Here is a 25,591-nt window from a genome sequence, read left to right on the forward strand (position 1 = left end):
GTTCATGTTCGTAGGTAGATTAGATCTCTCTCGAAAACCCTAAACCACGTAAAATATGCAAACCAAATTAGAGACGTCTAACTTGTTTTTGCAGGGTTTGGTGATGTGATATGGCCACAATGTGATGATGAATATGTATGAGATGATCATTATTGTATTGTGGCAACCGGCAGGAGCCTTATGGTTGTCTTTAAATTTCATGTTGAGTAGTATTTCAAAGTAGTTGTAATAGTTGCTACATGGAGGACAATCATGAAGACGGCGCCATTGACCTTGACGCTACGCCGACGATGATGGAGATCATGCCCGAAGATGATGGAGATCATGTCCGTGCTTTGGAGATGAAGATCAAAGGCGCAAAGACAAAAGGGCCATATCATATCACATATGAACTGCATGTGATGTTAATCCTTTTATGCATCTTATTTTGCTTAGATCGCGACGGTAGCATTATAAGATGATCCCTCACTAAAATCTCAAGATAATAAAGTGTTCATGCTTAGTAGCACCGTTGCCAAGACTTGTCGTTTCGAAGCATCTCGTGATGATCGGGTGTGATAGAATCAACAAGTGCATACAACGGGTGCAAGACAGTTTTGCACATGCGGATACTAAGGTGGCCTTGACGAGCCTAGCATGTACAAACATGGTCTCGGAACACGTGATACCGAAAGGTAGAGCATGAATCATATGGTTGATATGATGAACACTTTGAGTGTTCGCCATTGAAATTACACCTTGTCTCGTGATGATCGGACTTAGGTGTGGTGGATTTGGTTCGTGTGATCACTAAGACAATGCAAGGGATATTGTTTTGAGTGGGAGTTCACCTAGATTTTTAATTATGTTGAATTAAAATTTGAACTCAATTTGTCATAAACTTAGTCTAAACTTTTGCAAATATATGTTGTAGAGATGGCGTCCCCAATCAATTTTAACCAGTTCCAAGAGAAAGAAAAGCTTAAGAGCAACGGTAGCAACTTCACCAACTGGTTCCGTCATGTGAGGATCTTCCTCGCTGGCGGAAATCTGCAATATGTGCTTGATGCAACGCTAGGTGACCCTCCTGCAGAAACTGAAACCGAGGAAGTAAAGAATGTTTACGCAACTCGGAAAGCTCGGTACTCTCAAGTACAGTGTGCCATCCTGTGCAGTCTGGAATCCGATCTTCAAAAACGTTTTGAGCACCACGATCCTCATGAGTTGGTCAATGAGCTGAAAGCTATATTTGAGACTCATGCGGCCGTGGAATGCTATGAAGCATCGAAACATTTCTTCAGCTGTATGATGGAAGAAGGTAGCTCCGTTAGTGAGCACATGCTGGTTATGACCGGGCATGCGAAGAAACTCAGTGACTTGGGAATAGTGATTCCTAACAGACTGGGGATTAATCGTGTCCTTCAATCACTGCCACCAAGTTACAAGAACTTTGTGATGAACTACAATATGCAGAACATGAACAAAGAGTTACCTGAACTCTTTGGCATGCTAAAAGCTGCTGAGATTGAGATCAAGAAAGAGTACCAAGTGTTGATGGTCAACAAGACCACCAGTTTCAAGAAACAGGGCAAGTCTAAGGGAAAATTCAAGAAGGGTGGCCAGAAAGCTGCCACGCCTCCTATGAAACCTAAGAACGGCCCTAAGCCTGATGCTGAGTGCTATTACTACAAGGAGAAGGGACACTGGAAGCGTAATTGCTCCAAGTATCTGGCTGATCTGAAGAGCGGCCTTGTCAAGAAGAAGAAAGAAGGTATATCTGATATACATGTTATAGATGTTTATCTCACTGGTTCTCGTTCTAGTACCTGGGTATTTGATACTGGTTCGGTTGCTCATATTTGTAACTCGAAACAGGAACTAAAGAATAAACGAAGACTACTGAAAGATGAAGTGACGATGCGCGTTGGAAACGGATCCAAAGTCGATGTGATCGCTGTCGGCACACTTCCTCTACATCTACCTTCGGGATTAGTTTTAAGCCTAAATAATTGTTATTTTGTACCCGCGTTGAGCATGAACATTATATCTGGATCTTGTTTAATGCAAGACGGTTATTCATTCAAGTCTGAGAATAATGGTTGTTCTATTTTTATGAATAATATCTTTTATGGTCGAGCACCTGAAAAGAATGGCTTATTTCTATTAGATCTCGATAGTAGTGATACACATATACATAACATTGATGCTAAGCGAATTAAATTGAATGATAATTCTACTTATATGTGGCACTGTCGTTTTGGTCATATTGGAGTGAAACGCATGAAGAAACTCCATACCGATGGATTACTTGAATCACTTGACTTTTAGTCGCTTGATAGATGTGAAGCATGTCTAATGGGAAAAATGACTAAGACTCCATTTTCTGGTATGATGGAGCGAGCTACCGACTTATTGGAAATCATACATACCGATGTGTGCGGACCAATGAGCGTAGCATCGCGCGGTGGTTATCATTATGTTCTAACCTTCACTGTTGATCTGAGTAGATATGGGTATATCTATTTCATGAAACATAAATCCGAAACTTTCGAGAAGTTTAAGGAATTCCAAAGTGAAGTAGAAAATCAACGTAACAAGAAGATTAAGTTTCTACGATCTGATCGCGGAGGTGAATATCTGAGTTATGAGTTTGGCATGCATTTAAAGAAATGCAGAATACTTTCACAATTAACACCGCCGGGAACACCACAACGAAACGGTGTGTCCGAACGTCGTAATCGAACTCTCTTAGATATGGTTCGTTCTATGATGTCTCTTACTGATTTGCCGTTATCATTTTGGAGTTATGCATTAGAGACAACCACATTCACTTTAAATAGAGCAACATCAAAATCCGTAGAAACGACACCGTATGAATTATGGTTTAATAAGAAACCTAAGCTGTCGTTCCTTAAAGTTTGGGGTTGCAAAGCCTATGTAAAGAAGTTACAACCGGACAAGCTAGAACCCAAAGCGGAGAAATGCGTCTTCATAGGATACCCTAAGGAAACTATAAGGTACACTTTCTCTCACAGATCCGAAGGCAAAATCTTTGTTGCTAAGAACGGAACCTTTATTGAGAAAGAATTTCTCACTAAAAAAGTGACTGGAAGAAAAGTAGAACTCGATGAGATTGATGAATCTTTACTCGTTGATCAGAGTAGAGCAGTGATGCGTGCAGTTGACACGTCCGTTGGGAACCCCAAGAGGAAGGTGTGATGCGCACAGCGGCAAGTTTCCCTCAGTAAGAAACCAAGGTTTAATCGAACCAGTAGGAGTCAAGAAGCACGTTGAAGGTTGATGGCGGCGGGATGTAGTGCGGCGCAACACCAGAGATTCCGGCGCCAACGTGGAACCTGCACAACACAACCAAAGTACTTTGCCCCAACGAAACAGTGAGGTTGTCAATCTCACCGGCTTGCTGTAACAAAGGATTAACCGTATTGTGTGGAAGATGATTGTTTGCAGAAAACAAGAGAACGATTGGCAAGAGATTGTATTTCAGTATAGAGAATTGGACCGGGGTCCACAGTTCACTAGAGGTGTCTCTCCCATAAGATAAACAGCATGTTGGGTGAACAAATTACAGTTGGGCAATTGACAAATAAAGAGGGCATGACCATGCACATACATATTATGATGAGTATTGTGAGATTTAATTGGGCATTACGACAAAGTACATAGACCGCTATCCATCATGCATCTATGCCTAAAAAGTCCACCTTCAGGTTATCATCCGAACCCCCTCCAGTATTAAGTTGCTAACAACAGACAATTGCATTAAGTATTGCGCGTAATGTAATCAGTAACTACATCCTCGAACATAGCACCAATGTTTTATCCCTAGTGGCAACAGCACATCCATAATCTTAGAGGTTTCTGTCACTCCCCCATATTCACGGAGACATGAACCCACTATCGAGCATAAATACTCCCTCTTGGAGTTACAAGCATCTACTTGGCCAGAGCATCTACTAGTAACGGAGAGCATGCAAGATCATAAACAACACATAGACATAACTTTGATAATCAACATAACATAGTATTCTCTATTCATCGGATCCCAACAAACACAACATATAGAATTACAGATAGATGATCTTGATCATGTTCGGCAGCTCACAAGATCCGACAATTAAGCACAATGGGGAGAAGACAACCATCTAGCTACTGCTATGGACCCATAGTCCAGGGGTAGACTACTCACACATCACTCCGGAGGCGACCATGGCGGCGTAGAGTCCTCCGGGAGATGATTCCCCTCTCCGGCAGGGTGCCGGAGGCGATCCCCTGAATCCCCCGAGATGGGATTGGCGGCGGCGGCGTCTCTGGAAGGTTTTCCATATCGTGGCTCTCGGTACTGGGGGTTTCGCGATGGAGGCTTTAAGTAGGCGGAAGGGCAGGTCAAGAGGCGGCACGAGGGGCCCACACTATAGGCCGGCGCGGCCAGGGCTTGGGCCGCGCCGCCCTGTAGTTTGGCCACCTCGTGGCCCCACTTCGTCTCCTCTTCGGTCTTCTGGAAGCTTCGTGGCAAAATAGGACCCTGGGCGTTGATTTCGTCCAATTCCGAGAATATTTCGTTACTAGGATTTCTGAAGCCAAAAACAGCAAAAAACAGCAACTGGCACTTCGGCATCTTGTTAATAGGTTAGTTCCAGAAAATGCACGAATATGACATAAAGTATGCATAAAATATGTAGATATCATCAATAATGTGGCATGGAACATAAGAAATTATCGATACGTCGGAGACATATCAGCATCCCCAAGCTTAGTTCTGCTCGTCCCGAGCAGGTAAAACAATAACAAAGATAATTTCTGGAGTGACATGCCATCATAACCTTGATCATACTATTTGTAAAGCATATGTAGTGAATGCAACGATCAAAACAATGTAAATGACATGAGTAAACAAGTGAATCATAAAGCAAAGACTTTTCATGAATAGTACTTCAAGACAAGCATCAATAAGTCTTGAATAAGAGTTAACTCATAAAGCAATAATTCAAAGTAAAGGCATTGAAGCAACACAAAGGAAGATTAAGTTTCAGCGGTTGCTTTCAACTTGTAACATGTATATCTCATAGATAATTGTCAACATAGAGTAATATAATAAGTGCAATATGCAAGTATGTAGGAATCAATGCATAGTTCACACAAGTGTTTGCTTCTTGAGGTGGAGAGAAATAGGTGAACTGAATCAACATAAAAGTAAAAGAATAGTCCTCCATAGAGGAAAAGCATCGATTGCTATATTTGTGCTAGAGCTTTGATTTTGAAAACATGAAACAATTTTGTCAACGGTAGTAATAAAGCATATGTATCATGTAAATTATATCTTACAAGTTGCAAGCCTCATGCATAGTATACTAATAGTGCCCGCACCTTGTCCTAATTAGCTTGGACTACCGGATCATCGCAATACACATGTTTTAACCAAGTGTCACAATGGGGTACCTCCATGCCGCCTGTACAAAGGTCTAAGGAGAAAGCTCGCATTTTGGATTTCTCGCTATTGATTATTCTCAACTTAGACATCCATACCGGGACAACATGGACAACAGATAATGGACTCCTCTTTAATGCACAAGCATGTGGCAACAATTATTATTCTCATATGAGATTGAGGATATATGTCCAAAACTGAAACTTCCACCATGAATCATGGCTTTAGTTAGCGGCCCAATGTTCTTCTCTAACAATATGCATGCTTAACCATAGGGTGGTAGATCTCTCTTACTTCAGACAAGACGGACATGCATAGCAACTCACATGAAATTCAACAAAAGGTAGTTGATGGCGTCCCCAGGAACATGGTTATCGCACAACAAGCAACTTAATAAGAGATAAAGTGCATAAGTACATATTCAATACCATAATAGTTTTTAAGCTATTTGTCCCATGAGCTATATATTGCAAGGGTGAATGATGGAATTTTAAAGGTAGCACTCAAGCAATTTACTTTGGAATGGTGGAGAAATACCATGTAGTAGGTAGGTATGGTGGACACAAATGGCATAGTGGTTGGCTCAAGTATTTTGGATGCATGAGAGGTAATCCCTCTCGATACAAGGTTTAGGCTAGCAAGGCTTATTTGAAACAAACACAAGGATGAACCGGTGCAGCAAAACTCACATAAAAGACATATTGTAAACATTATAAGAATCTACACCGTCTTCCTTGTTGTTCAAACTCAATACTAGAAATTATCTAGACTTTAGAGAGACCAAATATGCAAACCAAATTTTAGCATGCTCTATGTATTTCTTCATTAATGGGTGCAAAGCATATGATGCAAGAGCTTAAACATGAGCACAACAATTGCCAAGTATCACATTATCCAAGACATTTTAGCAATTACTACATGTATCATTTTCCAATTCCAACCATATAACAATTTAACGAAGAAGAAACTTCGCCATGAATACTATGAGTAGAGCCTAAGGACATACTTGTCCATATGCAATAGCGGAGCGTGTCTCTCTCCCACAAAGTGAATGCTAGGATCCATTTTATTCAAACAAAACAAAAATAAAAACAAACCGACGCTCCAAGCAAAGCACATAAGATGTGATGGAATAAAAATATAGTTTCAGGGGAGGAACCTGATAATGTTGTCGATGAAGAAGGGGATGCCTTGGGCATCCCCAAGCTTAGACGCTTGAGTCTTCTTAGAATATGCAGGGGTGAACCACCGGGGCATCCCCAAGCTTAGAGCTTTCACTCTCCTTGATCATATTGCATCATACTCCTCTCTTGATCCTTGAAAACTTCCTCCACACCAAACTTAGAACAACTCATTAGAGGGTTAGTGGACAATAAAAATTAACATGTTCAGAGGTGACACAATCATTCTTAACACTTCTGGACATTGCATAAAGCTACTGGACATTAATGGATCAAAGAAATTCATCCAACATAGCAAAAGAGGCGATGCGAAATAAAAGGCAGAATCTGTCAAAACAGAACAGTTCGTATTGACGAATTTTATCGAGGCACCAGACTTGCTCAAATGAAAATGCTCAAATTGAATGAAAGTTGCGTACATATCTGAGGATCACTCACGTAAATTGGCATAATTTTCTGAGTTACCTACAGAGAAAACAGCCCAGATTCGTGACAGCAAAGAAATCTGTTTCTGCGCAGTAATCCAAATCTAGTATGAACTTTACTATCAACGACTTTACTTGGCACAACAAAACACTAAACTAAGATAAGGAGAGGTTGCTACAGTAGTAAACAACTTCCAAGACACAAAATAAAAACAAAGTACTCTTGTAAAAACCATGGGTTGTCTCCCATAAGCGCTTTTCTTTAACGCCTTTCAGCTAGGCGCAGAAAGTGTGTATCAAGTGTTATCGAAGGATGGTGCATCTACAGCGGGGTGTGGAGTTTTCTCAACTATGCATTTTATCTTTTCTATGTGAGTTTCAGAGGCTCCCTTTTCATTAGTCTTGGGCTTGCTACTCTCATCAAACAAATCTTCAGGAACAATCCAATCAAAATTCTTTTCTAGTGCCTCACACATTCCCAAGAGCTTGCAAGGTATTGATGTTTTAATATCCCCCTCATAATTAACTTCATTAGTGTACTTTTGTCTATCCTTTTCCATCCTCTCAAGGGTACTGGCAAAGTTGGTATAAGAGCCTAGCATATTATATTTAGTGAAGACTTTTCTAACTTCTCTCGCTATTCCCCCAAATTCTTTAAGAAGGGTTTCTAATACAAAATCTTTCTTTTCTCCTTCTTCCATATCACTGAGTGTAAGAAACATATGTTGAATCACAGGATTAAGATTAACAAATCTAGCTTCTAACGCGTGTACTAAAGAAGCAACAGCAATTTCATAAGTAGGAGCAAGTTCTACCAAGTGTCTATCTTCAAAATCTTCAACCGTACTAATATGAGTGAAAAAATCTTCTATATTATCTTTCCCAAGGATAGACCCTCGGCCTACCGGTACATCTTTAAGAACAAACTTAGGAGGAAACATGATGAAATAAGTAAAGTAAATGCAAGTAACTAATTTTTTTGTGTTTTTGATATAGCAAACAAGATAGCAAATAAAGTAAAACTAGCAACTAATTTTTTTGTATTTTGATTTAATGCAGCAAACAAAGTAGTAAATAAAACTAAGCAAGACAAAAACAAAGTAAAGAGATTGGGATGTGGAGACTCCCCTTGCAGCGTGTCTTGATCTCCCCGGCAACGGCGCCAGAAATTTGCTGCTGGCGTGAAGTTGGCGTGGGAGATAGAAACCTTTGTGGTGTAACTTTTCTTCGTTCCCCGGCAACGGCGCCAGAAATTTGCTTGATGCGTGCAGTTGACACGTCCGTTGGGAACCCCAAGAGGAAGGTGTGATGCGCACAGCGGCAAGTTTCCCTCAGTAAGAAACCAAGGTTTAATCGAACCAGTAGGAGTCAAGAAGCACGTTGAAGGTTGATGGCGGCGGGATGTAGTGCGGCGCAACACCAGAGATTCCGGCGCCAACGTGGAACCTGCACAATACAACCAAAGTACTTTGCCCCAACGAAACAGTGAGGTTGTCAATCTCACCGGCTTGTTGTAACAAAGGATTAACCGTATTGTGTGGAAGATAATTGTTTGCAGAAAACAGTAGAATAGTATTGCAGTAGATTGTATTTCAGTATAGAGAATTGGACCGGGGTCCAAAGTTCACTAGAGGTGTCTCTCCCATAAGATAAACAGCATGTTGGGTGAACAAATTACAGTTGGGCAATTGACAAATAAAGAGGGCATGACCATGCACATACATATTATGATGAGTATTGTGAGATTTAATTGGGCATTATGACAAAGTACATAGACCGCTATCCAGCATGCATCTATGCCTAAAAAGTCCACCTTCAGGTTATCATCCGAACCCCCTCTAGTATTAAGTTGCTAACAACAGACAATTGCATTAAGTATTGCGCGTAATGTAATCAGTAACTACATCCTCGAACATAGCACCAATGTTTTATCCCTAGTGGCAACAGCACATCCATAATCTTAGAGGTTTCTGTCACTCCCCCAGATTCACGGAGACATGAACCCACTATCGAGCATAAATACTCCCTCTTGGAGTTACAAGCATCTACTTGGCCAGAGCATCTACTAGTAACGGAGAGCATGCAAGATCATAACAACACATAGACATAACTTTGATAATCAACATAACATAGTATTCTCTATTCATCGGATCCCAACAAACACAACATATAGAATTACAGATAGATGATCTTGATCATGTTCGGCAGCTCACAAGATCCGACAATTAAGCACAATGGGGAGAAGACAACCATCTAGCTACTGCTATGGACCCATAGTCCAGGGGTAGACTACTCACACATCACTCCGGAGGCGACCATGGCGGCGTAGAGTCCTCCGGGAGATGATTCCCCTCTCTGGCAGGGTGCCGGAGGCGATCTCCTGAATCCCCCGAGATGGGATTGGCGGCGGCGGCGTCTCTGGAAGGTTTTCCGTATCGTGGCTCTCGGTACTGGGGGTTTCGCGACAGAGGCTTTAAGTAGGCGGAAGGGCAGGTCAAGAGGCGGCACGAGGGGCCCACACTACAAGCCGGCGCGGTCAGGGCTTGGGCCGCGCCGCCCTGTAGTCTGGCCACCTCGTGGCCCCACTTCGTCTCCTCTTCGGTCTTCTGGAAGCTTCGTGGCAAAATAGGACCCTGGGCGTTGATTTCGTCCAATTCCGAGAATATTTCGTTACTAGGATTTCTGAAACCAAAAACAGCAGAAAACAAAGAATCGGCACTTCGGCATCTTGTTAATAGGTTAGTTCCAGAAAATGCACGAATATGACATAAAGTGTGCATAAAACATGTAGATATCATCAATAATGTGGCATGGAACATAAGAAATTATCGATACGTCGGAGACGTATCACGCAGTACCGGAAATTGTTCCTGTACCGCCTACACCGGCAACAGAGGAAGCTAATGATAATGATCATGAAACTTTGAACGAGGAAACTACTGAACCTCGCAGATCGACAAGGGAATGTGCCACTCCTGATTGGTATGATCCTTGTCTAAATGTCATGATTGTGGACAACAATGATGAGGACCCTGCGACGTATGAAGAAATGATGATGAGCCCAGATTCCAACAAATAGCAAGAAGCCATGAAATCCGAAATGGGATCCATGTATGATAACAAAGTATGGACTTTGGTAGACTTACCTGATAGCCGCAAGGCTGTCGAGAATAAATGGATCTTCAAGAGAAAAACAGATGCTGATGGTAATATTACTGTTTATAAAGCTCAACTTGTCGCAAAGGGTTTCCGACAAATTCAAGGAGTTGACTATGATGAGACTTTCTCACCTGTAGCGAAGCTAAAATCTGTGAGGATTTTGTTAGCAATAGCTGCATTTTTCGATTATGAGATTTGGCAGATGGATGTCTAAACGGCGTTCCTTAATGGAGACATTGAGGAAGAGTTGTATATGGTACAACCCAAAGGTTTTGTCGATCCTAAAAATGCTGACAAAGTATGCAAACTTCAGCGTTCAATCTATGGACTGAAGCAAGCATCAAGAAGTTGGAACCGACGTTTTGATAAGGTGATCAAAGACTTCGGGTTTATACAGTGTCATGGAGAGGCCTGTATTTACAAGAAAGTGAGTGGGAGCTCTGTAGCATTCCTAATATTATATGTAGATGACATATTATTGATTGGGAATGATATAGAACTATTAAGCAGTGTAAAAGGTTATTTGAATAATAGTTTTTCAATGAAAGACCTTGGTGAAGCATCGTATATATTAGGCATCAAGATTTATAGAGATAGATCAAGACGCCTAATAGGGCTATCACAGAGTACATACCTGGACAAGATTCTAAAGAATTTTAGAATGGACGAAAGTAAGAAAGGGTTCTTACCTATGTTACCAGGCAAGGTCTTGAGTAAGACTCAAGGACCGGCTACGGCAGAAGAAAGAGAAAGGATGAGTAATATCCCCTATGCCTCGGCAGTAGGATCTATCATGTATGCCATGCTATGTACTAGACCGAATATAGCACATGCTGTTAGTTTGACTAGCAAATATCAGAGTGATCCAGGAATGGAACACTGGACAGCGGTCAAGAATATCCTGAAGTACTTGAAAAGAACTAAGGATATGTTTCTTTGTTATGGAGGTGACCAAGAGCTCGTTGTAAGCGGTTACACCGATGCAAGTTGGAACACTGATCCTGATGACTCTAAGTCACGGTCACGGGTACATGTTTATATTGAATGGTGCTGCAGTAAGCTGGGCAAGCTCGAAGCAGTGCACGGTGGCGAAGTCTTCAACAGAATCCGAGTACATAGCGGCTTCAGAGGCTTCATCAGAAGCGGTATGGATGAAGAGGTTCATTGTAGAGCTCGGTGTGGTTCCTAGTGCATTGGACCCACTAGTCATCTACTGTGACAACATGGGTGCCATCGCCAATGCAAAAGAACCAAGGTCACACAAGAGGCTGAAGCATATCAAGCTGCGTTACCACTCGATTCGCGAGTACATCGAAGATGGAGAAGTAAAGATTTGCAAAGTACACACTGATCTGAATGTAGCAGATCCGTTGACTAAAGCTCTCCCTAGGGCAAAGCATGACCAACACCAGAATGCCATGGGTGTTAGGTACCTTACAATGTAATCTAGATTATTGACTCTAGTGCAAGTGGGAGACTGAAGGAGATATGCCCAAGAGGCAATAATAAAAGTGGTTATTATATATCTTTATGTTTATGATAAATGTTTATATACCATGCTATAATTGTATTAACCGAAACATTGATACATGTGTGATATGTAAACACCAAAGAGTCCCTAGTATGCCTCTTAACTAGCTTGTTGATTAATGGATGATTAGTTTCATAATCATGAACATTGGATGTTATTAATAACAAGGTTATATCATTGTATGAATGATGTAATGGACACACCCAATTAAGCATAGCATAAGATTACGTCATTAAGTTATTTGCTATAAGCTTTCGATACATAGTTACCTAGTCCTTATGACCATGAGATCATATAAATCACTTATACCGGAAAGGTACTTTGATTACATCAAACGCCACTGCGTAAATGGGTGGTTATAAAGGTGGGATTAAGTATCCGGAAAGTATGAGTTGAGGCATATGGATCAATAGTGGGATTTGTCCATCCCGATGACGGATAGATATACTCTGGGCCCTCTCGGTGGAATGTCGTCTAATGTCTTGCAAGCATATGAATAAGTTCATAAGAGACCACATACCACGGTACGAGTAAAGAGTACTTGTCGGGAGACGAGGTTGAACAAGGTATAGAGTGATACCGATGATCAAACCTCGGACAAGTAAAATATCGCGTGACAAAGGGAATTGGTATCATATGTGAATGGTTCATTTGATCACTAAAGTCATCGTTGAATATGTGGGAGCCATTATGGATCTCCAGATCCCGCTATTGGTTATTGGTCGTAGAGAGTACTCAACCATGTCTGCATAGTTCGCGAACCGTAGGGTGACACACTTAAGGTTTGATGTTGAAATGGTTGAACTTGAATATGGAATGGAGTTCGAAGATTTGTTCGAAGTCCCGGATGAGATCCTGGACATCACGAGGAGTTCCGGAATGGTCCGGAGAATAAGATCCATATATACACTACAAGAAAAGTTCTGATAAAGAACGTCTCAAAATCGTCCGCTAAGGGGTATTTTTCGTCGCCTATGGGCCTAACCCGACGATATGGGTTCTGTTGTCGAAACTACGTCAGGCAAAGTCCTACGACGATTTTTTCGGTCCGTCACGCTTGGGCGCCCTTCCGCCACGGAAAATCGGACCGTTGCAGAAGTGTTTCCGGGAGCCCGTTGACTGCTGACGTCATGCAAACTGACACGTGGCAGACGCCGTTAACTGGCAGTTAACGGCGTTAACCGCTAAAACCACGTGGTAGATGGTAGGCCCACACGAGGCCTGCCACGTATTAAGCGGGCCGGCCCATTAAGTTTGCGGGCCGGGCCAGCTGACTTAGTTTGACCGGTCAACTATATAGCTGGGCTGGTCCATTAGTTACGTGGGCCGGGCCTAACCTCTAAGGTTGACTGGTCAAAAGATTAATGGGCCGTCCCACTAAGCATGTGGGCCGGGCCGAATGCACTCGTTTGACCGGTCAACAGGCAAAAGGGCCGGCCCACAAAACATGTGGGACCCACTTTCATGTTATCGGGCCGGCCCAATTAGCATGTGGGTCCCACTTTCCTGCTATCGGGCCGGCCCAAGAAGTTATTGGGCCGGCCCAATTAGCATGTGGGTCCCACTTTCCTGCTATCGGGCCGGCCCATTTAGTACGTGGGGTCCACATTAGATCAAATGGGCCAGCCCACCAAGCCAGTGGGCCGGGCCAAAAGCGCAGGTGGGTCCCACTTTCCTGTTAATGGGCCAGCCCATTTAGCATGTGGGGTCCACCATATAGCAAGTGGGCCGGCCCAACAAGATAGTGGGCCGGGCCAAAAACACAGGTGGGTCCCACTTTCCAGTTAAAGGGCCGACCCATTTAGTATGTGGGGTCCACCATAGCAAGTGGGCCGGCCCAACACGCTAGTGGGCCGGGCCAAAAACACAGGTTGGTCCCTCTTTCCTCTTAAAGGGCCGGCCCATTTAGTATGTGGGGTCCACCATGTAGCAAGTGGGCCGGCCCAACAAGATAGTGGGCCGGGCCAAAAGCACAGGTGGGTCCCACTTTCCTGTTAAAGGGCCGGCCCATTTAGTATGTAGGGTCCACCTTATAGCAAGTGGGCCGGCCCAACAAGATAGTGGGCCGGGCCAAAAACACAGGTGGGTCCCACTTTCCTCTTAAAGGGCCGGCCCATTTAGTATGTGGGATCCACCACAAAAGCAATTGGCTGGCCCAACTAGTTAGTGGGCCGGCCCAGTAGTGGGTGGGGTCCACCTTAAAGCAAGTGGGCCGGCCCAATTAGAGTGTGGGGTCCACCGTAAATCAAGTGGGCTAGCCCAATAAGTAAGTGGGCCAGCCCGTTTAGTTGCTGTTTATATGCCGGCATAATAGGCGCTTTAGGATTTTGCGGGCCGGCACATATGTGATTTCGGTTAATTGGGCCGTTTAAGGGATGGGAATTCGTGTTTTAGATACTGAGAATATTTACGCAGCAATGATTTCTGTCGGATAGCCTCACTTACCACAAGCAACAAAGAAAAAATGCGCGAAAGAACTATAAAAACTAACTAAATATTACATCAGCTGCACGGCTTTGAAAAAATATTACAGAACCCAGAGAAATTGAATGGTAATTAAACCTAGCAATACAATGAAGCGATCCGGCAATCTTTTAAGTTGTCCATGCAGCACCTATATCTGAAACAAAGACATTACAAGTTAAGACAAAGAACAATGGAAAGGCAAAGACACTACAATATTGTTTGCCAAAGAATTTGGAACTCATCATTTCGTCGTTATAACAAGATCATTGTAATGCGCACAATAAGCAAACAAAGAGTGCATGCCGCATACCAACAGCCAATATAACAGAGCATGTTAGAATGAAACAGCAGACTTACTACTGTCGAGTCCCATGCAAACCAACATGTTCAGGGAGTACAAAATTGGCACGAACAACATAGTAGCAGGCTATAAATTTTGTAACAACGACTGAGCAAGATGAAGTTATGATGGCTACATCTACAGAGCAGGGAATGTAAACCAAAAATAGAAGTTACGATGGCAAAAGCTAAAGAGGAGGGAATGTGAACCAACATGTGCCAAGTGCAATTACTTCATTTTGGCCGTTAACTAAATAATACTCCTGAACTTATAGTGAAGGGGATGCAAATCAAGATGTTTCGGGATATAAACTTGTAATGAGTAACACATAGAGGATAGTTAATGCTGGAGCTTAGGATGGACCAGATACAGAATATAGTGGGATCACCTGTGAACTTGTATAAGAGGGAATGCAAACCAATATGTTCAGCATTCCATATGTGAGCGTCATGCCAAGTCAGAGAAACAAGTCAATAATGCAGCTTTTGAAGAACAAGATGGCACGCAAAATTATTATCTAGTAGTATGACAAGTTTATTTGTACTGCAGGCTAGATAGCAGAGTGATAGCATGCCAAACTAAGTCCTTACTTTGTTAGCTTACAATGAACTAGATACAAAACAATGGCATCACCTGTAGTACAGGGAATGCAAGCCAACATGTTCATGGAGTAAAAAATTGGCGCAAACAACATAGTAGCAGGCCATAATTTTTGTAACAACGACTGAGCAAGATAAAGTTATGATGGCTAGATCTATAGAGCAGGCAATGTAAGCCAAATATAGAAGTTACGATGCCAAAAGCTATAGAGCAGGGAATGCGAACCAACATGTGCAATTACTTAAAATTGGCCATGAACTAAATAATAGTAGGATGTTACTATAATACCTATAATTTTTGTTACAACGACTGAGCAAGATAGAAGTTAGGATGGCTACATCTACAGAGCAGGGAATGCAAACCAAAATGTTCAATCGCTTAAAGTTAGCAATGAACTAGAAAATAGCAAGGTGTTACGGTCATAGCTAGGAATGAACTAAAAGAGCTTCAGACAAACAAGCATCTGAACCCAGAACATGGCGCTAAAACAAGGGAGAGATCAAAAGAAAAAGGCAAGTAGCTAGAAATTAGGGGTAAAAAATAACTCCAAGAAAGGAAACTTTTATTGTTCGTAGAGGATGACATGCGGGACCCATGAGCCAGCAGCTTACTTAAAGTTTCAAAGGCGGCATGAGATCGAAAGAAAAAGGCAAGTGACAAAATATCAGGAGCCAAAGATAATCCAAGAAAAGAAACCTTATTTACATAGAGGATGACATGCGGGTCCCATTTTGCAGCAGCGGTCCCAACGTTTCAAATGCGGCTTGAGATCAAAAGAAAAAGAAAGTAGCCAGAAATTAGGGGGTCAAAAAAATCCAAGAAAATAAAGTTGATGGACATAGAGGATGACATGCGGGTCCCATGAGCTAGCAGCTTACTCAACGTTTCCAAGGCGGCAGGGGATCAAAAGAAAAAGGAAATAGCCAAAAATCAGAGGTGAAAAAAAACAAAGAAAATGAACTTTTATAGTACATAGAGGATGACATGCGGGTCCCATGAGCCAGCAGGTTCCTCAACGTTTCAAACGTGGCATGAGATCGAAAGAAAAAGGCAAGTGACCAAATATGAGGAGCCAAAAATAATTCAAGAAAAGAAAGTTTTATAGTACATAGAGGATGACATGCGGGTCCCATGATCCTGCAGGTTCCTCAACGTTTCAAACGTGGCATGAGATCGAAAGAAAAAGGCAAGTGACCAAATATCAGGAGCCAAAAATAATTCAAGAAAAGAAACTTGATTGTACATAGAGGATGACATGTGGGTCCCATTTAGCAGCAGCGGTATCATCGTTTGAGAGGCTGTACGGGATCGAAAGAAAAAGGCAAGTGACCAAATATCAGGAGCCAAAAAAATCCAAGAAAAGAAATTTTATTGTACGTAGAGGATGACATGCGGGTCCCATTTTGCAGCAGCGGTCTCAACGTTTCCAAGGCGGCACAGAACCAAAAGAAAAATGAAGTAGCCATAAATCTGGGGTGTAAATAAATCAGAGAACAACGAGTTCAATTGGGCTGCATCTGGACATCTGGGCCTTCGAACTATCCAGCTTGACCTTTTGACTCGTACGATTTCAGCCCACTCCAAAACAGGAAAGTTCCGAATTTTCTAAAAAAATAGGAAAGTCCTATGCTTCGCAAAGACAAAAAAACAAGGAGATTAAACATATAAGTTTGTTTATGTAAAAATAAAGATTTAATTTTCCGTTTGAAATAGCTCAGAGTGCAATACACTGTTTATTGTCTGCAAAATAATCAAGATATCATATGTTTCTTGTACGGGTAGGCTGACATCGGGGACCCATGAGCCAGCAGCGTCGTCAACGTTTTAAAGGCGGCAGGGGATGGAAAGAAAAAATAAACCAAAAATATGTTGGTACAAAATCCAAGAAAAGAAACATTTTCGTTCTAAGAGGATGACATGCGGGACCCATGAGGCAGCAGCATCCTCAGCGTTTATTGTTCATAGAGGCTGACATGTGGGACCCGTGAGCCAGCAGCGTCCTCAACGTTTTAAAGGCGGCAGGAGATCGAAAGAAAAATTAGCCAAAAATCATTTGGTAAACAAAATCCAAGAAAAAAAACATTTACCGTTCTGAGAGGATGACATGCGGGACCCATGAGGCAGCAGCATCCTCAACGATTCCAAGGCGGCAGGGGATCAAAGGAAAAAAAAGGAAATATCCCGAAATTAATTAGGGGTTCAAAATAAATCCATCAAAGGAAACTTTTATTGTTCACAGAGGATGACATGTGGGACCGACCTGCCAACAACGTCCTCATCGTTTCAAAGGGGGCAGGAGATCAAAAGAAAAAGGCAAATAGCCAGAAATTAGGGGTCAAAAATAACTCCAAGAAAGGAAACTTTTATTGTTCGTAGAGGATGACATGCGGGACCCATGATCCAGCAGCTTACTCAACATTTCAAAGGCGGCATGAGATCGAAAGAAAAAGGCAAGTGACAAAATATCAGGAGCCAAAGATAATCCAACAAAAAAAACTTTATTGTACATAGAGGATGACATGCGGGTCCAAATTAGCAGCAGCGGTCTCAACGTTTCAAATGCGGCTTGAGATCAAAAGAAAAATAAAGTTGATTGTACATAGAGGATGACATGCGGGTCCCATGAGTCAGCAGCTTACTCAACGTTTCCAAGGCGGCAGGGGATCAAAAGGAAAAGGAAATAGCCAAAAATCAGAGGGTGAAAAAAACCCAAGAAAATAAACTTTTATAGCACATAGAGGATGACATGCGGGTCCCATGAGCCAGCAGGTTCCTCAACGTTTCAAACGTGGCATGAGATCGAAAGAAAAATGCAAGTGACCAAATATCAGGAGCCAAAAATAATTCAAGAAAAGAAACTTGAGTGTACATAGAGGATGATATGCGGGTCCCATTTAGCAGCAGCGGTATCACCGTTTGAGAAGCGGCAGGGGATCGAAAGAAAAAGGCAAGTGACCAAATATGAGGTGCCAAAAAGAATCCAAGAAAAGAAAGTTTTATAGTACATAGAGGATGACATGCGGGTCCCATGAGCCTGCAGGGTCCTCAACGTGGCATGAGATCGAAAGAAAAATGCAAGTGACCAAATATCAGGAGCCAAAAATAATTCAAGAAAAGAAACTTGATTGTACATAGAGGATGACATGCGGGTCCCATTTAGCAGCAGCGGTATCACCGTTTGAGAGGCTGCACGGGATAGAAAGAAAAAGGCAAGTGACCAAATATGAGGTTCCAAAAAAAATCCTAGAAAAGAAAGTTTTATAGTACATAGAGGATGATATGCGGGTCCCATTTAGCAGCAGCGGTCTCACCGTTTGAGAGGCGGCAGGGGATCGAAAGAAAAAGGTAAGTGACCAAATATGAGGTGCCAAAAAAAATCCAAGAAAAGAAAGTTTTATAGTACATAGAGGATGACATGCGGGTCCCATTTAGCAGCAGCGGTATCACCGTTTGAGAGGCGGCAGGGGATCGAAAGAAAAAGGCAAGTGACCAAATTTGAGGTGCCAAAAAAAACACCAAGAAAAGAAAGTTGATTGCTCATAGAGGATGACATGCGGGTCCCAATTAGCAGCATCGGTGTCAACGTTTTCAAGGCGGCAAGGGATCAAAAGAAAAAGGAAGTAGCCAGAAATCAGGGGGTCAAAAAAAATACAAGAATAGAAAGAATTTTGGTTCATAGAGGATGACATGCGGGACCCATGATCCTGCATCGTAAACGGCTCGATCGGAGAGCGTTGAACGAGATGGCGCGATCGAGAAAAAAACAATGCCAGAGAGGCTGCCATCTGGGCCCTACATCCCTCGGCGGTGCGGATTTGCGTTGACTCATCCGGCGAACCCGAGAATTCGAGATGCACCACGTCCCGGGCCACCATACACAACGTTTTGGCCGTTTTCGTCGGGCTAGGTGGCCTCAAAAACGAGAAAAAAAACGTTTTGACATGCACAACGGACAGACCCAAAATCGTCGGCCATGGTACACCAGCAACCACGGCGCGACTACAACTTCGTCGGCCATGGCAACTTTTCTTGTAGTGATAGGAAGTCATTTTATGAGTTTGAAAATGATCCGGTGCATTTATGGAAGGTGCTAGAAGGTTCTAGAATATTCCGGAAGAAAGTCACTTTGGAAGGCGGAGTCCCGAAGGGACTCCACCACAATGGCCGGCCAACCCTAGGGGGTGAAGTCCCAGGTGGACTCCACCTATGGTGGCCGGCCACCCCCTCCCAAGGGAAGGTGGGAATCCCACCTCTAGTGGGAGTCCTAGCTTGGGTAGGTTTCATGTGATATGGAAGGTTTTGGTTTGGGGTCTTATTCGAAGACTTGTAGACCAACTCTTGGGTGTTCCACCTATATAATGAGGGCCAAGGGGAGGGGGCCGGCCACCCCAACACCACAAGGTGGCCGCACCCCTCAAGTGGCCGGCGCCCCCCTCTCCCCAAACCCTAGCCGCCCTACTCCTCCTTCCCCGCACGCTTAGCGAAGAACCGCTGCGACGCGCAGTCGGAGCTTGGGCCTAGGAGTTAGACTCTGTTTTGTGGAGTTTACGAACAACCCCAAACCGGTCAACCGGATTTACCCCATTCTTCCTGGTATACGGATCTGAAGCCGTGCTCCCCTCTGACATCATCCACGATTCACCGCGAGTCTCCGTCTACAATAAAGAAACTGCTGACGAGGCTAGACAGCTATATGTGGACCTGATCGAAGAAGCTCGGAACCTAGCTGACCAACGTTCCACCATCTACCAGCAGAAACTCCGACGCTATCACAGCCATCGAGTTCGGAATCGCTCGTTCATGGCCAGACACCTGGTCCTCCGCCTTCGCCAGGTGAAATATCATAAGTTGCAATCCCCATGGGAAGGACCCTTTGTCGTTAGCAAAGTGCTTCACAACGGATCGTACTACCTTGTCGATTTCCGGGAGCTAAAGGATAGACCTGCTAACTGGTACCGAAAACGCAAGCGAGAGGATCCGGATGACATATACGATGAAACAGAACGTCCCTGGAACATTGCACAGCTACGTCCTTTCCACACTTAGCAAAATTCTCGAATTACATACCCTGTAATAGTTATACATGATCAATGAAATAAAGCATATGGTTCACTCTTTGAGTCTTTTACCTCCTTTACATGTTCATTTTTAGATCATGTATGTTTTCCGACTAAAACCGCAGAGCTGGATATTTCCGCCTAGGCGTGTATGAAAGTTGTGATTTTTCAAAATCGTCCTTTAGGACGTGAGCTTAAGTTTTCTGGCGGAAATGTTTTTTGTTGCGAACTCATGGATTCCTGGTAGCGACTTCCGGCACCTACGCTGGGGGCTTGTTTCCGCGGTTATTGACGGATCGCCATTAGGCTTCGTCGCCGCTGGCGAGCGTCTCCGGCTAACGGTCCTCCGGCTCGTGGAAGGTCCAATGAGCAAGCCAGAAAACATAAAACCAGCACTTGCTTTCAACAAACGAAACATGCAAGTAAAATTTAAACAGATAGCAGGATAAGTTTTTCCGCCCATGCATAAGTGTTTCGTCCCTAGCTACTTAAGAATTTAAGTTATATTACAAACCCACTCCGGGGCCAAAATGATACATCTGTTTAAATTTTCAACAGGGTTCACTCGGAGGATTGATCTTCATCAGAAGCAATGTAGGCGGAGCCATCGCCAGAGTCGTCGCCGGAGCCCTCCTCGATTTGATCAGCACCTGACCCGGAGCCTTCCTCGTCGCCCTCCTCAGCACCTTCTTCTTCTTCTTCATCCTCCGCGTCAGAGAAACCCTCGGGAAGATCATGTTTGTTGTACCAGAACGAGTGGTTAACTCGTCCAACAAATAGTCGATCATATCCTTGGGTCTCCGGGAGAATGGTTCTCATGTTGGTGCCCTTGGGAGTTCCGCGCGCAACATCCGCAAACCTCATGGTTGGGAAATGCGCTTTGCACGTCGCCAACACGAGGGAAGCAACTTCGCGGGCGGAGGACTCCTGCCAATCCTTGATGAGTTCTGGCACCTGCCGCATCAGCTTGGACATGGTGTCGATCACCATGGTCTTGGCTCTCTTCAGGGACAGCGACTTGGCAACTCCGCGACATGCCTCGAAGAGGTCATCAATTGAATTCCGCGCTTCATCTTATGCATCTGTCCTTTTGAGGGTCGACTCTTTGGTCCATTCGAAGCCAAGACTCGCTGTGAAAAGCATGGTCAGTTTCTTCCGTGGACAAAGCAAAGTATGAGGAAGCCGGAGTTAAACAAAAGAGGTCCTTGCGGAAAATCATCTTGTCAATAGCCTCCGCCTCCGCCTCTTGACTCTTATTCTTTGCCGCCAAGGTCTGGACCCTTTGCTGGCTCTTTTTAAGCTTATCAGCAAGATCCGCCATGTCGTGACCATGTTTCTCCAAGAGTTCCTTCTTCTCTATAGTTTCCTTCTCGGAGGATATTTCAGGAAGTTCTTGAGAGATTCATTCTCATCCTCCAAAACTTGGATCTTGCGGAAAGGGCATCGATGGTGGGGCGCTTGGCAATGTCTTCTGTAAGGTGGAAATCCACACAAATTATACACTATGTTTGTTCATGATAAGACACGCGAGCAACCCGGAGTTCTTACCTTAGTATTTTTACGCGGGTCTCTAGGATTGTTAAAGCTTTCTGGCTATTCTCGGTATTCTGGTGCAGCCCTTCAATCTCTGTCATTTGCTCCAGCACATGGACACGCAGATCTTCGTGCAGCTTCCGCGTGTTCCGAGAAGCAGGCAGTGGTTAGCCGGAAATTCAAAATTTTGGGGGCTGGCGAGAAGTTTAAATCCTTAGATTGGGAAAATTCTAAATTTCCGCTAAGGTGCGAATTTAAAAGCATTGGCTCACACATGTTACTCGGAAAAATGTCCAACCCAATGCGTGGGGGCTAGTGTTACCTGGCGCACGTTCTTGTGCTTGGCGAAGAAGATCTTGAGACCACTTTCTAGGTCATTCAGCTCCTGCTCTTCCGTGTTCGTAGGCCCCCACACTTGGTCCATCATAGCGGAAATCTCCGCGTGGCGCTGTAAGAGGGGGACCTTTTGCAGAACCGGAAAGAAATGAGGATGAGTCTGGGGCATGCCAGTGGCACGACTTAGGGATAATTTCTTCTCAACTTCATCAGCCGGAGCTTCAGCTGAGGTAACAGGAGGATGTTCAGGCGGAGGTGCAGACGAGGACGCGCCTTTGCCGGATTCGGCAGTTGGTTCTTCCGGGAGATCATCAAGGTTGATGACATCCTTGGGATCCGGCTTGGCGGAGGAAGAGGCTTTTGGCGGAACCTCCACTTCCAGTGTGACGGGCACAAAAGCCGGAGATGGCTTCGCCTTCTTCTTGGGGAACCAGGGTGGCTGGCTTCCGGAGCTTTTGTTGCAAAATAAGAGAGGCATAACATTTAGCATATGCTGATTCACAGTAGCAAAAGAATTTTCAGATGGAAATCAAGCGCTTACCCGGATGATCCGAAAAACTGGTGGATGTTGGGTTGAGCTCGGTTGCTGGTATCAATGAGTTTGAGGCGCTTCTTCTCCGCCTCCGCCTTTTGGGTAGCCGCAGTGCTAGGCACTTCGCGGGCACGTTTAACGGCTGGGCTGGAGGAAGCACCCCTTTTCGTTTTGGAGGGGCGCGGGGCTTCGGGAACTTCCGCGTCGGACGCGACCTCTGGGTCGGTGTTTCCCGCGTGAGGGACTCGGAGGAGAGTTCCGAGATCGTTCTCCTCAAGGGCCTCGAGCTAAGTTACCCAGCCAACACTTAGACAACTTTAGCAGAGACTGAAAAAGGAATCAACAGTTGAGTCAAGGAAACATACCGCGGTGCCGGAGCCGTTCGTGTGAATATCCATATTACACACGTGGATCTTGAGATCACGCGGAACTTTGATCAGTACCCGGAGCCGCCTGTCCAAGGCGTCGGCGGAGAGGTTGTCCTTAGAGGCGTGCATGATATCGTCGCGCCCCGTGTACTGGAACAGCAGGCGGTCCCGATGTTGTAGGGGCTGGATCCGCTTAGTGAACCAGGACATAGTAAGGTCCTTCCCCGACAGGCCCTCGTCTGTTAGCTTGCAGATCCGCCTAATTGCCCGAGTCAGTTGAGGCGACTCGGAGAGATGGGGACATTGAGTCCAGGCCGGAGTCTCGCTGGGGGACCGTCCTTGAAATCTGGCAGCACCTTTGGGGAAGCCGGATTAGACACATCCTTCAGGTAGAAGAAGTTGCCGGACTAGTACCGCACAGACTCATGACGGTCTGTGTGCGGGTACACGCGCCCGGGGCGGAGCTTGAAGGTGACGCCACCGCAGGTGGCCAGCGTGGAAGTCTGTGAAACTTTCTCCTTTTTGACGGAGAAGTAGTACTGGAAGAGGAGAAGTTCCGGGGTGATCCGGAGGTGGCCTTCACACAATGTTACGTGGTTGCTGATGGCCAAGATGCTATTCGGAGAAATGTGGTAAGGTTGTAGCTCGTACACCTTCAGGAATTCCGAGAAGAAATCGCTGGGCGGGAGAGAGAAGCCACGCTCAACAAGCGCCTTGGTCACCACCCACTCTCCGGCTTCGGGAGCAGGACTCAGGGCGCCTGGGATCGTACGCCAGGATCCGGGTTTCAGAAAACCCTCCGCCTCGACGTTGCGGAGTTCGGTCTCCGTGGTGAAGCAGGGCCACCATTTCCCTTTGGCCTCGCTATCTCGCGTGCGAGCCTTTGATTTCTTGGTGGCTGCCTCTTCCACCTTCTTCTCCATTTGTTCAGCACCCGCAGTTTCCTCCGGGTTGGCTGAAGATCCTTCAATGTTCTTGCCGGAGTCTTTTCGAGGCTCCAGATGAACTGGGACGAGGGGAGGAGGGGTGGAGGAGATGGGAGTCGCCATGATCGGCTCAGACGAGGGAGGCGGAGTAGAAGAAGACATCTACAAAGAAAATGTGAGCTGATTAAACTTAGCCGGATCCCATGTTAAATACCCTAGTCATCCCTACCAACTACGGTGAGAAGGCAAAAGCTTGAGGGCTTACCGGAATGGCTTCCGCGGTGGTTGGGGTCGTCGGCGGCGAGGTTTCGCTGCGGTGGTTCACCGGACTTAAGAACTCGAAGAACAAGCGCGCGGCGGCGACGGTGCTCTGATGATCTTCCGGCGGACTCCGGTGCGGCGGAGGAGGAGCTCGGAGGCAGCGCTGTGCTGAGACGTGAAAAGGGGGCGAATGAGGTGATTAGGGTTGAACGGCGGATATTTATAGGCCGAAGGGAAGAGATTTGTGCTTCGCATCCTGTGGTCGGAATGCAAGCGTCGCGCCGTTGGATGGTTGACACGTGTCAAAAACCCTAAGCGGTAAAAATGGCCAAGGATAAGTTACCGCTCAAAATGCCCGAAAATGGCGCCAAAATTGGCGGAACCATTTGAACCCTTCGAGGTTCCCGGTAAGAATTTAGTTGTTGACCATTATCTCAGCAGGGAAATAATCCGAAGACGTGTTGTAATGATGAAGTCGATGGATGAAGTCACGCGGGATAAAGGTATTTTCCGACCAAGAGTTGGGAAAGAAGAAAATACGAAGTCGGAGTTCTTCAAGTTTCTCCATGTTACCGGGATTGTCGGAAGCTATAAGGTTTTAGCAAGGCAGAAACAAGAGGTGAACCTTGGAGAACTCTGGGGGCTAATTTTGTGGGTATACTTCATGGGTGTACCATCGACAGTGCCTAGATCCGGCAGGCCCGGGTGGCCCATAGACGGTGATGTGGCATGTGGCCCATCGGGCGGCCCAGTTGCTGTTGATCATGAAGGATGAAGTCCGGCCCAGGATCTGGGAGACGGATCCCAACCGACCTTCGGATGAAGCCGGATCCGTGAAGGCCCATGAGGGACCCGGATCCAGTACGACGTAGATGGTAGGCGGATCCTTGACGTACACGACAAGACATTGTACCGTAGTTAGGCAACCTGTAATCCAGCTAGGACTCTCCATGTAAACCCTAGATCTATGCGCCTTTATAAGCCGGATCCTGGGAGCCCTAGAGGCACAAACACAACTCATTGTAACAACGCGAAAGCGCCCAGATAATTCCAGACAAGCAGCAGTAGGACCTATCGTCAAGAAGGTGTTTCGAAGCTGGGTAAATCACGTACCACCGTCCCGAGTGCTCTCCGCCCTATGAGCCCCTACTTCTTCTCCCCCTCTTGAGGATCCCTCCTTCGAGGTACCGTCGAATAGGCAACGACAGCCATATTTATTTGCAAGATCCACAAACCCCCTCGTCGTTAGTCCACTCCCTAGCTAACGGACTGGCCGTAGAGAAGAAGATGGATCCACGTGACCGCAGGTCCCGAATAGCCATGAGGCCTGATACGTTGCAAACGTATCTACAATTTTTTATGCTCCATGCTTGTTTTACACACATTTATATATATTTTGCTTACACTTCGTTGCACTTCTATACATTTTCCGGCACTAACCTATTGACAAG

Source organism: Lolium perenne, chromosome 4 (genome assembly GCF_019359855.2).
Source record: "Lolium perenne isolate Kyuss_39 chromosome 4, Kyuss_2.0, whole genome shotgun sequence".
Classification (NCBI taxonomy): Eukaryota; Viridiplantae; Streptophyta; class Magnoliopsida; order Poales; family Poaceae; genus Lolium; species Lolium perenne.